Raw genomic sequence first — 15,880 nt, 5'->3', positions numbered from 1 at the left:
TTGTCATGTTAGGGTAAAGTGAACTGAAAGTGAAATAAAAACCATTTCCTTTTTTTTTTGTGCAAGAAATGAGAAACAGCGCTCTCTGGCGTGAGTGTAAAAGCTTACAGCACCTGGTATTCCCAGGCGGTCTCCCATCCAAGTACTAACCAGGCCCGACCCTGCTTAGCTTCCGAGATCGGACGAGATCGGGCGTGTTCAGGGTAGTATGGCCGTAAGCCGAAAGACCGGGTAAAACCAACCTTTTTAAATGGAACTCTTACAGACGGGGTGGGAGGAAATGACTATTTATCTCAGAGCCTGGCGCGCATGCGTACACTAATGTGGATTTTCTGGCTGTGTGATTGTTGTCTTCCCTTGCTACGGCGGTCAAGTTGCTTTCACGGTGGATATTTCCCTCCGTATATCTTCTACATCAAAACACTGAGTAATCTTAAAAGGAGGTCAAATAAATAGTTCTACCTCCGTAATAACGTGCACACCCATCTTTCCTAATTATATCATTTTTTATTATAATATACACTCTTTTTTTAAAAATAGGATTTTATAAAAAAACAACAACATTTGGATAATAAAAATCATGGTTTCTTTTCAAAAGATTCCTGGTCATGTGACCTAAAATCCCAAATTCACTTGATATTTGAAGTGCTTTTCTCTAGTGTCATTCACGCCTTTTTGTTTTAAAATTTAAGTTTAATTTGTCAAAACGTAGACTATGGGGGGTTTGTTTTCCCGAGATGCAAGAAAAGTTGTATCGGACATGGCGTGAAGGTAAGGACATTATTTATTTCAACACTAACAAAAAGAACAAACTTAAAGGCGCGCACAAGGCGGAGGTACAAACTTGGCTTTGAAAACAATAAACGAGCACTTGGGCAAAAGCTATGGACATGAAAACAAAAACACTTACTATGACATGAAAATAGACAAAACTCACTTGGCATGGAACTATGGTAGCATGGGTAACATGGGTAGCAGAAGTCAAGGGTAGCATGAGTAGTACAGAAGTAGCAAGGGTAATGTCGCCAGACAGACTAACTGAAAAGGACCGGCTTAAATACTAGTGACATGATTGATGACAGGTGTGTGAGTCCGAATGTGAAAACAGGTGCAACTAATGGGTTGACATGGTAACAAAGACAATGGAGCGTAAACAGAAACTAAAAGAGTCCAAAAACCAAACAGAACCGAGCCAAACAAAAACATGATCAACAGACATGACATAATTGGAGGGACAGGCGGTAGAAAACGGATGGATGGATGGTGAAATCCCCTCTTCAGTGGTAAGCAAGATGGACGGGCTGGCAAACTCGTTCATCAGAAAGTGGCTGGGACTACCAAGGTGCCTCTCAGACGTAGGCCTCTTTGGTAGGAACTCGCTTCAACTACCACTGCGATCCATCAGCCTGGGATACAAGCAAGAGAAGGCTCGGCTGGTGCTGGAGCTGAGGGAATCCACTGACCAGCTGGTGAGAGCAGCGGGCACCCAGATAAGAACAGGAAGAAAGTGGAAAGCCCAAGAAGAGGTCGACACGGCAATCTGCAGGCTGAAGCACCGTGAAGTGGTCGGCAGAGTTCAGGAAGGTCGAGCAGGCCTTGGGAGTGGCGAAGCTCCCTTGTTCTGGTCAAAGGCTTCCAAAAAAGACCGGAGAGCCATGGTGGTGGCAGAAGTGGCAAGAACTGAGCAGGAACGCCTAAACATCAAAGCGATGTCCCAGGGCCAGCAAGGTCATTGGACATCATGGGAAGGTCTCACAGACAGGTCTATGTCCTGGTCTGACCTGTGGAAGATCCCCCAAGCCAGGCTCAGCTTCCTGATCAGAGCAACGTACGACACCTTGCCTTGTCCCCAAAACCTCCACCAGTGGTTTGGTGCCGAAGACACCTGTCCCCTCTGCAACACCATCAATGCAAGCCTCCAACACATCCTGTCAGGCTGCACGACAGCGTTGTCGCAGGGCCGCTACAGATGGCGACACGACCAAGTCTTGAGGAAGCTGGCAGAGGTGTCAGAGACCTGCAGAAAGGAGGCGAATAGCAGACCTTCCGCTCCAGCCAGACATCCAATCCAGTTCGCGAGGGCTGGTGAGGGTGCCAAACCCCCCCGCCAGAGAGCTACAGCGAGACTCCTCTCACCAGGAAATGAGTGGAGCATGAGGGTCGACCTGGGGAAGCAGCTCCAGTTCCCCAGGGAGGTCGTCGAAACATCACTACGACCAGACCTGGTCTTCTGGTCAGAGGCTTGCAGGACGGTTCTTCTGGTCGAGCTCACTGTCCCATGGGAGGGAGGGTTGTTGGCTGCTTATGAGCGGAAGCGAGCAAAGTACTCTGACCTGGCAGCAGAGTGCAGGGAGGCTGGCTGGAAAGCTGTCATCTGCCCTGTGGAAGTGGGGTGTAGGGGCTTTGTGGGTTCCTCAACTGCTCGCCTACTCGGAGACATTGGATGCACAGGAGCGGGACATCGGAAAGCCATGAAAGAGCTGGCAGAGGAGGCGGACAAAGGCAGCTTCTGGCTGTGGCTAAGGAGGAAGAATAAGAGTTGGGGTGCAAACACCTAGGGCATCAGCAGGGGGTGGCAGGGAGATATCCCTGCCATCGCTCCGCCACCATGAGACGTTCTGGGGTTAAAGGAGCGAAACGTTAATGAATGGTGGTCCCCAGCTGATGACCCGTTTATGCCCACAGAGTTGTTCAGTGGGGTGTCACAGCACACCTGTCAAAAGGCACTGGAGGAGGTGCGTCAGGCAGCAATGCCCAGGAGGAATTCCATCACCTGTATCTTGATATAGGGACCGTCAATAAATTACATTGTCTTGAAATATGCAAATGAGGCCGGAAGTCAACCAGCCGTTCTGTCATTGGCCAAATATTAAATGCGTTGAAGAAAGTTGGACATAGGCGGATCTGATTGGCTTAGAAAGTTGGAGATGTTGGAATAAGGCACGCTGATTGGTTCATATCACCCCGGTGTTGAACATATTGACGGACTATCAGCGCTCAAAAGTCTGTGACTGGTGAATTTATAATATGACATGTGTTTTTGTAGCCGGGTAAGATGGCAAAAACAGCCCAAAGATGGATAAATATTAGTCATGTTAGGGTAAATTGAACTGAAAGTGAAATAAAAACCATTTCCTTTTTTTTTTTGCAACAAGTGAGAAACAGCGCCCTCTGGCGTGAGTGTAAAAGCTTACAGCACCTGGTATTCCCAGGCGGTCTCCCATCCAAGTACTAACCAGGCCCGACCCTGCTTAGCTTCCGAGATCGGACGAGATCGGGCGTGTTCAGGGTAGTATGGCCGTAAGCCGAAAGACCGGGTAAAACCAACCTTTTTAAATGGAACTCTTACTCTCTTTTTAAATTGAAATTTACTATTTATATTCCAGCCTGGCGCACATGCGTACACTAATATGTTTTTTCTGGCTGTGTGATTGTTGTCTTCCTTTGCTACGGCGGTCAAGTTGCTCTCACGGTGGATATTTGCCTCCGGAGCTCCAGCGGAAGCTCCCCCTCACTGTGCCCACACTGCTCTCTCATGCTGCGGGGAGATTGCAGGAGGGGTGCCGCGCTCAACACTGCTTCATGCTTAGGGACCGTCAATAAATTACATTGTCTTGAAATATGCAAATGAGGCCAGAAGTCAACCAGCCGTTCTGTCATTGGCCAAATATTAAATGTGTTGAAGAAAGTTGGACAGAGGCGGATCTGATTGGCTTAGAAAGTTGGAGATGTTGGAATAAGGCACGCTGATTGGTTCATATCACCCCGGTGTTGAACATATTGACGGACTATCAGCGCTCAAAAGTCCGTGACTGGTGAATTTATAATATGACATGTGTTTTTGTAGCCGGGTAAGATGGCAAAAACAGCCCAAAGATGGATAAATATTAGTCATGTTAGGGTAAAGTGAACTGAAAGTGAAATAAAAACCATTTCCTTTTTTTTTTTGCAAGAAATGAGAAACAGCGCTCTCTGGCGTGAGGGTAAAAGCTTACAGCACCTGGTATTCCCAGGCGGTCTCCCATCCAAGTACTAACCAGGCCCGACCCTGCTTAGCTTCCGAGATCTGACGAGATCGGGCGTGTTCAGGGTAGTATGGCCGTAAGCCGAAAGACCAGGTAAAACCAACCTTTTTAAATGGAACTCTTACAGGCGGGGTGGGAGGAAATGACTATTTATCTCAGAGCCTGGCGCGCATGCGTACACTAATGTGGATTTTCTGGCTGTGTGATTGTTGTCTTCCCTTGCTACGGCGGTCAAGTTGCTTTCACGGTGGATATTTCCCTCCGTATATCTTCTACATCAAAACACTGAGTAATCTTAAAAGGAGGTCAAATAAATAGTTCTACCTCCGTAATAACGTGCACACCCATTCTTTCCTAATTATATCATTTATATCATTTTTTATTATAATATACACTCTTTTTTTTAAAAATAGGATTTTATAAAAAAACAAAAACATTTGGATAATAAAAATCATGGTTTCTTTTCAAAAGATTCCTGGTCATGTGACCTAAAATCCCAAATTCCCTTGATATTTGAAGTGCTTTTCTCTCGTGTCATTCACGCCTTTTTGTTTTAAAATTTAAGTTTAATTTGTCAAAACGTGGAGTATGGGGGGTTTGTTTTCCCGAGATGCAAGAAAAGTTGTATCGGACATGGCGTGAAGGTAAGGACATTATTTATTTCAACACTAACAAAAAGAACAAACTTAAAGGCGCGCACAAGGCGGAGGTACAAACTTGGCTTTGAAAACAATAAACGAGCACTTGGGCAAAAGCTATGGACATGAAAACAAAAACACTTACTGACATGAAAATAGACAAAACTCACTTGGCATGGAACTATGGTAGCATGGGTAGTCAAGGGTAGAAAACAGCCCAAAGATGGATAAAAATTAGTCATGTTAGGGTAAATTGAACTGAAAGTGAAATAAAAACCATTTCCTTTTTTTTTTTGCAACAAGTGAGAAACAGCGCCCTCTGGCGTGAGTGTAAAAGCTTACAGCACCTGGTATTCCCAGGCGGTCTCCCATCCAAGTACTAACCAGGCCCGACCCTGCTTAGCTTCCGAGATCGGACGAGATCGGGCGTGTTCAGGGTAGTATGGCCGTAAGCCGAAAGACCGGGTAAAACCAACCTTTTTAAATGGAACTCTTACTCTCTTTTTAATTTGAAATGTACTATTTATATTCGAGCCTGGCGCACATGCGTACACTAATATGTTTTTTCTGGCTGTGTGATTGTTGTCTTCCTTTGCTACGGCGGTCAAGTTGCTCTCACGGTGGATATTTGCCTCCGGAGCTCCAGCGGAAGCTCCCCTTCACTGTGCCCACACTGCTCTCTCATGCTGCGGGGAGATTGCAGGAGAGGTGCTGCGCTCAACACTGCTTTATGCTTAGGGACTGTCAATAAATTACATTGTCTTGAAATATGCAAATGAGGCCAGAAGTCAACCAGCCGTTCTGTCATTGGCCAAATATTAAATGTGTTGAAGAAAGTTGGACAGAGGCGGATCTGATTGGCTTAGAAAGTTGGAGATGTTGGAATAAGGCACGCTGATTGGTTCATATCACCCCGGTGTTGAACATATTGACGGACTATCAGCGCTCAAAAGTCCGTGACTGGTGAATTTATAATATGACATGTGTTTTTGTAGCCGGGTAAGATGGCAAAAACAGCCGAAAGATGGATAAATATTAGTCATGTTAGGGTAAATTGAACTGAAAGTGAAATAAAAACCATTTCCTTTTTTTTTTGCAACAAGTGAGAAACAGCGCCCTCTGGCGTGAGTGTAAAAGCTTACAGCACCTGGTATTCCCAGGCGGTCTCCCATCCAAGTACTAACCAGGCCCAACCCTGCTTAGCTTCCGAGATCGGACGAGATCGGACGAGATCGGGCGTGTTCAGGGTAGTATGGCCGTAAGCCGAAAGACCGGGTAAAACCAACCTTTTTAAATGTAACTCTTACTCTCTTTTTAAATTGAAATTTACTATTTATATTCCAGCCTGGCGCACATGCGTACACTAATATGTTTTTTCTGGCTGTGTGATTGTTGTCTTCCTTTGCTACGGCGGTCAAGTTGCTCTCACGGTGGATATTTGCCTCCGGAGCTCCAGCGGAAGCTCCCCCTCACTGTGCCCACACTGCTCTCTCATGCTGCGGGGAGATTGCAGGAGGGGTGCCGCGCTCAACACTGCTTCATGCTTAGGGACCGTCAATAAATTACATTGTCTTGAAATATGCAAATGAGGCCAGAAGTCAACCAGCCGTTCTGTCATTGGCCAAATATTAAATGTGTTGAAGAAAGTTGGACAGAGGCGGATCTGATTGGCTTAGAAAGTTGGAGATGTTGGAATAAGGCACGCTGATTGGTTCATATCACCCCGGTGTTGAACATATTGACGGACTATCAGCGCTCAATGGGCAATGACAGTGATACTTGGACTGGCGTGATTGGGAGGAACGGTCTCCCTGATCTGAACCTGAGTGGTGGATTGTTATTGGACTTCTGTGCTAGTCACGGACTTGCGATAACAAACACCATGTTCAAGCATAAGGATGCTCATAGGTGTACCTGGTACCAGAGCACCCTAGGCCAAAGATCAATGATCGATTTTGTAATCGTATCAGCTGATCTGAGGCCGTATGTTTTGGACACTCGGGTGAAGAGAGGGGCTGAACTGTCAACTGATCACCATCTGGTGGTGAGTTGGGTTAGATGGCGGGGGAAACCTCTGGACAGACCTGGCAAACCCAAGCGTGTAGTGCGGGTGAACTGGGAACGTTTGGAGGAGTCCTCTGTCCGGAAGGACTTCAACTCCCACCTCCGGCGGGACTTCTCTGCCATCCCTGTGGAGGTTGGGGACATTGAACAGGAATGGGCAATGTTCAAAGCCTCTATTGCTAAAGCTGCAGATGCGAGCTGTGGCCAGAAGGTCTTAGGTGCCTCAAGGGGCGGTAACCCTCGAACACCCTGGTGGACAGTGGTGGTCAGGGAAGCCGTCCGACTGAAGAAGGAGTCCTACCGGGGTATGTTATCCCAGGGGACTCCGGAGGCAGTTGCAAGGTACCGACGGGCCCGAAGGGCAGCGGCCGTGGCTGTGGACGAGGCTAAGCAGAGGGTGTGGGAGCAGTTCGGGGAATCCATGGAGAAGGACTATCGGGCGGCACCAAAGCTGTTCTGGAAGACCATACGGCACCTCAGGAGGGGGAAGCAGGGAACCATCCAAGCTGTGTACGGCAAGGATGGGACTTTGCTGACTTCAAGTGAGGAAGTCGTGGGGCGTTGGAAAGAGCACTTTGAGGAACTCCTGAACCCAAATACATCAGACACACCCTCCCTGATAGGAGCAGGGCCTGAGGATGATGGGGGATCGACGTCGATCTCTCGGAGTGAAGTCACTGAGGTAGTTAGACAACTCCACAGTGGCAAAGCTCCGGGGGTTGACGAGATCCGTCCAGAAATGCTGAAGGCTCTGGGTGTTGATGGGCTGTCTTGGTTGATACGCCTTTTCAACATTGCGTGGAAGTCTGGGACAGTGCCGAGGGAGTGGCAGACTGGGGTGGTGGTTCCCCTTTTCAAAAAGGGGGACCAGAGGGTGTGTGCTAATTACAGGGGTATCACACTACTCAGCCTCCCTGGGAAAGTTTACACCAAGGTACTGGAAAGGAGGGTCCGGCCGATAGTCGAACCTCAGATTCAAGAGGAGCAATGTGGATTCCGTCCTGGTCGTGGAACAACTGACCAACTCTTTACGCTTGCGGGAATCCTGGAGAGGGCCTGGGAGTATGCCTATCCAGTCTACATGTGTTTTGTGGATTTGGAGAAGGCGTATGACCGCGTCCCTCGGGAGATCTTGTGGGAGGTGCTGAGGGAGTACGGAGTGAGGGGAACCCTGTTGAGGGCCATCCAATCTCTGTACAACCAAAGCGAGAGTTGTGTCCGGGTGCTTGGATGTAAGTCGGATCCGTTTCCAGTGGGGGTTGGTCTCCGCCAGGGCTGCGCTCTGTCACCTATCCTGTTTGTGATTTTCATGGACAGGATTTCTAGGCGGAGTCGTGGCCATGGCGGAGAGGGTATACGTCTCGGGGGGGTAAAGGTTGCGTCACTGCTGTTTGCAGATGATGTGGTCCTGATGGCACCTTCGGTTCGTGACCTTCAGCTCTCACTGGATCGGTTCGCAGCCGAGTGTTCAGCGGCTGGAATGAGGATCAGCATCTCCAAATCTGAGGCCATGGTTCTCAGCAGGAAACCGATGGTTTGTACAGTCCGGGTAGGGGACAGGACTCTGTCCCAGGTGGAGGAGTTTAAGTATCTCGGGGTCTTGTTCACGAGTGAGGGAAAGATGGAGAAGGAAATCAGCCGGAGAATCGGAGCAGCTGGGGCAGTATTGCAGTCTCTCTGCCGCACTGTTGTGACGAAACGGGAGCTGAGCCAGAAGGCAAAGCTCTCGGTCTACCGAGCTATCTACATTCCTACTCTCACCTATGGTCATGAAGTGTGGGTCATAACCGAAAGAATAAGATCGCGGATACAAGCGGCCGAAATGAGTTTCCTCAGAAGGGTGGCTGGCATCTCCCTTAGAGATAGGGTGAGAAGTGCAGTCACCCGAGAGAGACTCGGAGTAGAGCCGCTGCTCCTTCGCTTGGAAAGGAGCCAGCTTAGGTGGTTCGGGCATCTCGTGCGGATGCCTCACGAGCGTCTCCCTAGGGAGGTCCTCGTTGCACGTCCCACTGGGAGGAGGCCCCGCGGCAGGCCAAGGACCAGATGGGGGGATTACATCTCCTCTCTGGCCTGGGAACGCTTCGGGATTCCCCAGGAGGAAGTCGCAAATGTTGCTCTGGAGAGGGAAGTCTGGGGGTCTTTGCTGGAGCTGCTGTCCCCGCGACCCGATTCCGGATAAGCGGTTGAAGATGGATGGATGGATGGATCAGCGCTCAAAAGTCCGTGACTGGTGAATTTATAATATGACATGTGTTTTTGTAGCCGGGTAAGATGGCAAAAACAGCCCAAAGATGGATAAATATTAGTCATGTTAGGGTAAAGTGAACTGAAAGTGAAATAAAAACCATTTCCTTTTTTTTTTTGCAAGAAATGAGAAACAGCGCTCTCTGGCGTGAGTGTAAAAGCTTACAGCACCTGGTATTCCCAGGCGGTCTCCCATCCAAGTACTAACCAGGCCCGACCCTGCTTAGCTTCCGAGATCGGACGAGATCGGGTGTGTTCAGGGTAGTATGGCCGTAAGCCGAAACACCAGGTAAAACCAACCTTTTTAAATGGAACTCTTACAGACGGGGTGGGAGGAAATGACTATTTATCTCAGAGCCTGGCGCGCATGCGTACACTAATGTGGATTTTCTGGCTGTGTGATTGTTGTCTTCCCTTGCTACGGCGGTCAAGTTGCTTTCACGGTGGATATTTCCCTCCGTATATCTTCTACATCAAAACACTGAGTAATCTTAAAAGGAGGTCAAATAAATAGTTCTACCTCCGTAATAACGTGCACACCCATTCTTTCCTAATTATATCATTTATATCATTTTTTATTATAATATACACTCTTTTTTTTAAAAATAGGATTTTATAAAAAAACAAAAACATTTGGATAATAAAAATCATGGTTTCTTTTCAAAAGATTCCTGGTCATGTGACCTAAAATCCCAAATTCCCTTGATATTTGAAGTGCTTTTCTCTCGTGTCATTCACGCCTTTTTGTTTTAAAATTTAAGTTTAATTTGTCAAAACGTGGAGTATGGGGGGTTTGTTTTCCCGAGATGCAAGAAAAGTTGTATCGGACATGGCGTGAAGGTAAGGACATTATTTATTTCAACACTAACAAAAAGAACAAACTTAAAGGCGCGCACAAGGCGGAGGTACAAACTTGGCTTTGAAAACAATAAACGAGCACTTGGGCAAAAGCTATGGACATGAAAACAAAAACACTTACTGACATGAAAATAGACAAAACTCACTTGGCATGGAACTATGGTAGCATGGGTAGTCAAGGGTAGAAAACAGCCCAAAGATGGATAAAAATTAGTCATGTTAGGGTAAATTGAACTGAAAGTGAAATAAAAACCATTTCCTTTTTTTTTTTGCAACAAGTGAGAAACAGCGCCCTCTGGCGTGAGTGTAAAAGCTTACAGCACCTGGTATTCCCAGGCGGTCTCCCATCCAAGTACTAACCAGGCCCGACCCTGCTTAGCTTCCGAGATCGGGCGAGATCGGGCGTGTTCAGGGTAGTATGGCCGTAAGCCGAAAGACCGGGTAAAACCAACCTTTTTAAATGGAACTCTTACTCTCTTTTTAATTTGAAATGTACTATTTATATTCGAGCCTGGCGCACATGCGTACACTAATATGTTTTTTCTGGCTGTGTGATTGTTGTCTTCCTTTGCTACGGCGGTCAAGTTGCTCTCACGGTGGATATTTGCCTCCGGAGCTCCAGCGGAAGCTCCCCCTCACTGTGCCCACACTGCTCTCTCATGCTGCGGGGAGATTGCAGGAGAGGTGCCGCGCTCAACACTGCTTTATGCTTAGGGACCGTCAATAAATTACATTGTCTTGAAATAAGCAAATGAGGCCGGAAGTCAACCAGCCGTTCTGTCATTGGCCAAATATTAAATGTGTTGAAGAAAGTTGGACAGAGGCGGATCTGATTGGCTTAGAAAGTTGGAGATGTTGGAATAAGGCACGCTGATTGGTTCATATCACCCCGGTGTTGAACATATTGACGGACTATCAGCGCTCAAAAGTCCGTGACTGGTGAATTTATAATATGACATGTGTTTTTGTAGCCGGGTAAGATGGCAAAAACAGCCCAAAGATGGATAAATATTAGTCATGTTAGGGTAAAGTGAACTGAAAGTGAAATAAAAACCATTTCCTTTTTTTTTGTTGCAAGAAATGAGAAACAGCGCCCTCTGGCGTGAGTGTAAAAGCTTACAGCACCTGGTATTCCCAGGCGGTCTCCCATCCAAGTACTAACCAGGCCCGACCCTGCTTAGCTTCCGAGATCGGACGAGATCGGGCGTGTTCAGGGTAGTATGGCCGTAAGCCGAAAGACCAGGTAAAACCAACCTTTTTAAATGGAACTCTTACAGATGGGGTGGGAGGAAATTACTATTTATCTCAGAGCCTGGCGCGCATGCGTACACTAATGTGGATTTTCTGGCTGTGTGATTGTTGTCTTCCTTTGCTACGGCGGTCAAGTTGCTTTCACGGTGGATATTTCCCTCCGTATATCTTCTACATCAAAACACTGAGTAATCTTAAAAGGAGGTCAAATAAATAGTTCTACCTCCGTAATAACGTGCACACCCATTCTTTCCTAATTATATCATTTATATCATTTTTTATTATAATATACACTCTTTTTTTTAAAAATAGGATTTTATAAAAAAAACAAAAAACATTTGGATAATAAAAATCATGGTTTCTTTTCAAAAGATTCCTGGTCATGTGACCTAAAATCCCAAATTCACTTGATATTTGAAGTGCTTTTTTCTAGTGTCATTCACGCTTTTTTGTTTTAAAATTTAAGTTTAATTCGTCAAAACTTGGACTATAGGGGGGTTTGTTTTCCCGAGATGCAAGAAAAGTTGGATCGGACATGGCGTGAAGGTAAGGACATTATTTATTTCAACACTAACAAAAAGAACAAACTTAAAGGCGCACACAAGGCGGAGGTACAAACTTGGCTTGGCATGGTAGGGTAAACTGAACTGAAAGTGAAATAAAAACCATTTCCTTTTTTTTTTTGCAGCAAGTGAGAAACAGCGCCCTCTGGCGTGAGTGTAAAAGCTTACAGCACCTGGTATTCCCAGGCGGTCTCCCATCCAAGTACTAACCAGGCCCGACCCTGCTTAGCTTCCGAGATCGGACGAGATCGGGCGTGTTCAGGGTAGTATGGCCGTAAGCCGAAAGTAGAGGTAAAACCAACCTTTTTAAATGGAACTCTTACTCTCTTTTTAAATTGAAATTTACTATTTATATTCCAGCCTGGCGCACATGCGTACACTAATATGTTTTTTCTGGCTGTGTGATTGTTGTCTTCCTTTGCTACGGCGGTCAAGTTGCTCTCACGGTGGATATTTGCCTCCGGAGCTCCAGCGGAAGCTCCCCCTCACTGTGCCCACACTGCTCTCTCATGCTGCGGGGAGATTGCAGGAGAGGTGCCGCGCTCAACACTGCTTTATGCTTAGGGACCGTCAATAAATTACATTGTCTTGAAATAAGCAAATGAGGCCGGAAGTCAACCAGCCGTTCTGTCATTGGCCAAATATTAAATGTGTTGAAGAAAGTTGGACAGAGGCGGATCTGATTGGCTTAGAAAGTTGGAGATGTTGGAATAAGGCACGCTGATTGGTTCATATCACCCCGGTGTTGAACATATTGACGAACTATCAGCGCTCAAAAGTCCGTGAGTGGTGAATTTATAATATGACATGTGTTTTTGTAGCCGGGTAAGATGGCAAAAACAGCCCAAAGATGGATAAATATTAGTCATGTTAGGGTAAAGTGAACTGAAAGTGAAATAAAAACCATTTCCTTTTTTTTTGTTGCAAGAAATGAGAAACAGCGCCCTCTGGCGTGAGTGTAAAAGCTTACAGCACCTGGTATTCCCAGGCGGTCTCCCATCCAAGTACTAACCAGGCCCGACCCTGCTTAGCTTCCGAGATCGGGCGTGTTCAGGGTAGTATGGCCGTAAGCTGAAAGACCAGGTAAAACCAACCTTTTTAAATGGAACTCTTACAGACGGGGTGGGAGGAAATTACTATTTATCTCAGAGCCTGGCGCGCATGCGTACACTAATGTGGATTTTCTGGCTGTGTGATTGTTGTCTTCCTTTGCTACGGCGGTCAAGTTGCTTTCACGGTGGATATTTCCCTCCGTATATCTTCTACATCAAAAAACTGAGTAATCTTAAAAGGAGGTCAAATAAATAGTTCTACCTCCGTAATAACGTGCACACCCATTCTTTCCTTATTATATCATTTATATCATTTTTTATTATAATATACACTCTTTTTTTTAAAAATAGGATTTTATAAAAAAAACAAAAAACATTTGGATAATAAAAATCATGGTTTCTTTTCAAAAGATTCCTGGTCATGTGACCTAAAATCCCAAATTCACTTGATATTTGAAGTGCTTTTTTCTAGTGTCATTCACGCTTTTTTGTTTTAAAATTTAAGTTTAATTCGTCAAAACTTGGACTATAGGGGGGTTTGTTTTCCCGAGATGCAAGAAAAGTTGGATCGGACATGGCGTGAAGGTAAGGACATTATTTATTTCAACACTAACAAAAAGAACAAACTTAAAGGCGCACACAAGGCGGAGGTACAAACTTGGCTTGGCATGGTAGGGTAAATTGAACTGAAAGTGAAATAAAAAACATTTCCTTTTTTTTTTGCAGCAAGTGAGAAACAGCGCCCTCTGGCGTGAGTGTAAAAGCTTACAGCACCTGGTATTCCCAGGCGGTCTCCCATCCAAGTACTTACATCCCTCCTTAGCTTCCGAGATCGGACGTGTTCAGGGTAGTATGGCCGTAAGCCGAAAGTAGAGGTAAACCCAACCTTTTTAAATGGAACTCTTACTCTCTTTTTAAATTGAAATTTACTATTTATATTCCAGCCTGGCGCACATGCGTACACTAATATGTTTTTTCTGGCTGTGTGATTGTTGTCTTCCTTTGCTACGGCGGTCAAGTTGCTCTCACGGTGGATATTTGCCTCCGGAGCTCCAGCGGAAGCTCCCCCTCACTGTGCCCACACTGCTCTCTCATGCTGCGGGGAGATTGCAGGAGAGGTGCCGCGCTCAACACTGCTTTATGCTTAGGGACCGTCAATAAATTACATTGTCTTGAAATATGCAAATGAGGCCAGAAGTCAACCAGCCGTTCTGTCATTGGCCAAATATTAAATGTGTTGAAGAAAGTTGGACAGAGGCGGATCTGATTGGCTTACAAAGTTGGAGATGTTGGAATAAGGCACGCTGATTGGTTCATATCACCCCGGTGTTGAACATATTGACGGACTATCAGCGCTCAAAAGTCCGTGACTGGTGAATTTATAATATGACATGTGTTTTTGTAGCCGGGTAAGATGGCAAAAACAGCCCAAAGATGGAAAAATATTAGTCATGTTAGGGTAAAGTGAACTGAAAGTGAAATAAAAACCATTTCCTTTTTTTTTTTTGCAAGAAATGAGAAACAGCGCTCTCTGGCGTGAGTGTAAAAGCTTACAGCACCTGGTATTCCTAGGCGGTCTCCCATCCAAGTACTAACCAGGCCCGACCCTGCTTAGCTTCCGAGATCGGACGAGATCGGGCGTGTTCAGGGTAGTATGGCCGTAAGCCGAAAGACCAGGTAAAACCAACCTTTTTAAATGGAACTCTTACAGACGGGGTGGGAGGAAATGACTATATATCTCAGAGCCTGGCGCGCATGCGTACACTAATGTTCGTTCATCAGAAAGTGGCTGGGACTACCAAGGTGCCTCTCAGACGTAGGCCTCTTTGGTAGGAACTCGCTTCAACTACCACTGCGATCCATCAGCCTGGGATACAAGCAAGAGAAGGCTCGGCTGGTGCTGGAGCTGAGGGAATCCACTGACCAGCTGGTGAGAGCAGCGGGCACCCAGATAAGAACAGGAAGAAAGTGGAAAGCCCAAGAAGAGGTCGACACGGCAATCTGCAGGCTGAAGCACCGTGAAGTGGTCGGCAGAGTTCAGGAAGGTCGAGCAGGCCTTGGGAGTGGCGAAGCTCCCTTGTTCTGGTCAAAGGCTTCCAAAAAAGACCGGAGAGCCATGGTGGGGGCAGAAGTGGCAAGAACTGAGCAGGAACGCCTAAACATCAAAGCAATGTCCCAGGGCCAGCAAGGTCATTGGACATCATGGGAAGGTCTCACAGACAGGTCTATGTCCTGGTCTGACCTGTGGAAGATCCCCCAAGCCAGGCTCAGCTTCCTGATCAGAGCAACGTACGACACCTTGCCTTGTCCCCAAAACCTCCACCAGTGGTTTGGTGACGAAGAGACCTGTCCCCTCTGCAACACCATCAATGCAAGCCTCCAACACATCCTGTCAGGCTGCACGACAGCGTTGTCGCAGGGCCGCTACAGATGGCGACACGACCAAGTCTTGAGGAAGCTGGCAGAGGTGTCAGAGACCTGCAGAAAGGAGGCGAATAGCAGACCTTCCGCTCCAGCCAGACATCCAATCCAGTTCGCGAGGGCTGGTGAGGGTGCCAAACCCCCCCGCCAGAGAGCTACAGCGAGACTCCTCTCACCAGGAAATGAGTGGAGCATGAGGGTCGACCTGGGGAAGCAGCTCCAGTTCCCCAGGGAGGTCGTCGAAACATCACTACGACCAGACCTGGTCTTCTGGTCAGAGGCTTGCAGGACGGTTCTTTTGGTCGAGCTCACTGTCCCATGGGAGGGAGGGTTGTTGGCTGCTTGTGAGCGGAAGCGAGCAAAGTACTCTGACCTGGCAGCAGAGTGCAGGGAGGCTGGCTGGAAAGCTGTCATCTGCCCTGTGGAAGTGGGGTGTAGGGGCTTTGTGGGTTCCTCAACTGCTCGCCTACTCCGAGACATTGGATGCACAGGAGCGGGACATCGGAAAGCCATGAAAGAGCTGGCAGAGGAGGCGGACAAAGGCAGCTTCTGGCTGTGGCTAAGGAGGAAGAATAAGAGTTGGGGTGCAAACACCTAGGGCATCAGCAGGGGGTGGCAGGGAGATATCCCTGCCATCGCTCCGCCACCATGAGACGTTCTGGGGTTAAAGGAGCGAAACGTTAATGAATGGTGGTCCCCAGCTGATGACCCGTTTATGCCCACAGAGTTGTTCAGTGGGGTGTCACAGCACACCTGTCAAAAGG

At 47.1% G+C, this 15,880-nt stretch overlaps 1 protein-coding gene, 9 non-coding genes and 2 pseudogenes across 10 annotated transcripts in view; all 12 read right to left on the bottom strand.

The window, feature by feature from the left end:
• Nucleotides 1-15,880, bottom strand: part of uba6 (ubiquitin like modifier activating enzyme 6) — a 113,211-nt gene that overhangs the window by 87,324 nt on the left and 10,007 nt on the right. The gene's annotated exons all lie outside the window — the stretch shown is intronic.
• LOC133634319 (5S ribosomal RNA) lies at nucleotides 102-220 on the bottom strand. The gene has a single exon (XR_009821943.1). It is a non-coding gene; the product is annotated as a 5S ribosomal RNA (ribosomal RNA).
• On the bottom strand, nucleotides 3,188-3,306 carry LOC133634318 (5S ribosomal RNA). Its single transcript, XR_009821942.1, has one exon. It is a non-coding gene; the product is annotated as a 5S ribosomal RNA (ribosomal RNA).
• Nucleotides 3,989-4,107, bottom strand: LOC133634344 (5S ribosomal RNA). The gene has a single exon (XR_009821967.1). It is a non-coding gene; the product is annotated as a 5S ribosomal RNA (ribosomal RNA).
• On the bottom strand, nucleotides 4,999-5,117 carry LOC133634316 (5S ribosomal RNA). Its single transcript, XR_009821940.1, has one exon. It is a non-coding gene; the product is annotated as a 5S ribosomal RNA (ribosomal RNA).
• LOC133634302 (5S ribosomal RNA) lies at nucleotides 5,799-5,927 on the bottom strand (annotated as a pseudogene).
• On the bottom strand, nucleotides 9,131-9,249 carry LOC133634287 (5S ribosomal RNA). Its single transcript, XR_009821917.1, has one exon. It is a non-coding gene; the product is annotated as a 5S ribosomal RNA (ribosomal RNA).
• LOC133634297 (5S ribosomal RNA) lies at nucleotides 10,141-10,259 on the bottom strand. The gene has a single exon (XR_009821927.1). It is a non-coding gene; the product is annotated as a 5S ribosomal RNA (ribosomal RNA).
• On the bottom strand, nucleotides 10,943-11,061 carry LOC133634315 (5S ribosomal RNA). The gene has a single exon (XR_009821939.1). It is a non-coding gene; the product is annotated as a 5S ribosomal RNA (ribosomal RNA).
• On the bottom strand, nucleotides 11,805-11,923 carry LOC133634314 (5S ribosomal RNA). Its single transcript, XR_009821938.1, has one exon. It is a non-coding gene; the product is annotated as a 5S ribosomal RNA (ribosomal RNA).
• Nucleotides 12,607-12,715, bottom strand: LOC133634303 (5S ribosomal RNA; annotated as a pseudogene).
• On the bottom strand, nucleotides 14,243-14,361 carry LOC133634294 (5S ribosomal RNA). The gene has a single exon (XR_009821924.1). It is a non-coding gene; the product is annotated as a 5S ribosomal RNA (ribosomal RNA).

Source organism: Entelurus aequoreus, linkage group LG18, assembly GCF_033978785.1.
Source record: "Entelurus aequoreus isolate RoL-2023_Sb linkage group LG18, RoL_Eaeq_v1.1, whole genome shotgun sequence".
NCBI classification, from domain to species: domain Eukaryota; kingdom Metazoa; phylum Chordata; class Actinopteri; order Syngnathiformes; family Syngnathidae; genus Entelurus; species Entelurus aequoreus.
Note: the sequence above shows the minus strand (reverse complement) of the source record. Positions and strands in the feature narration are given on the sequence as shown.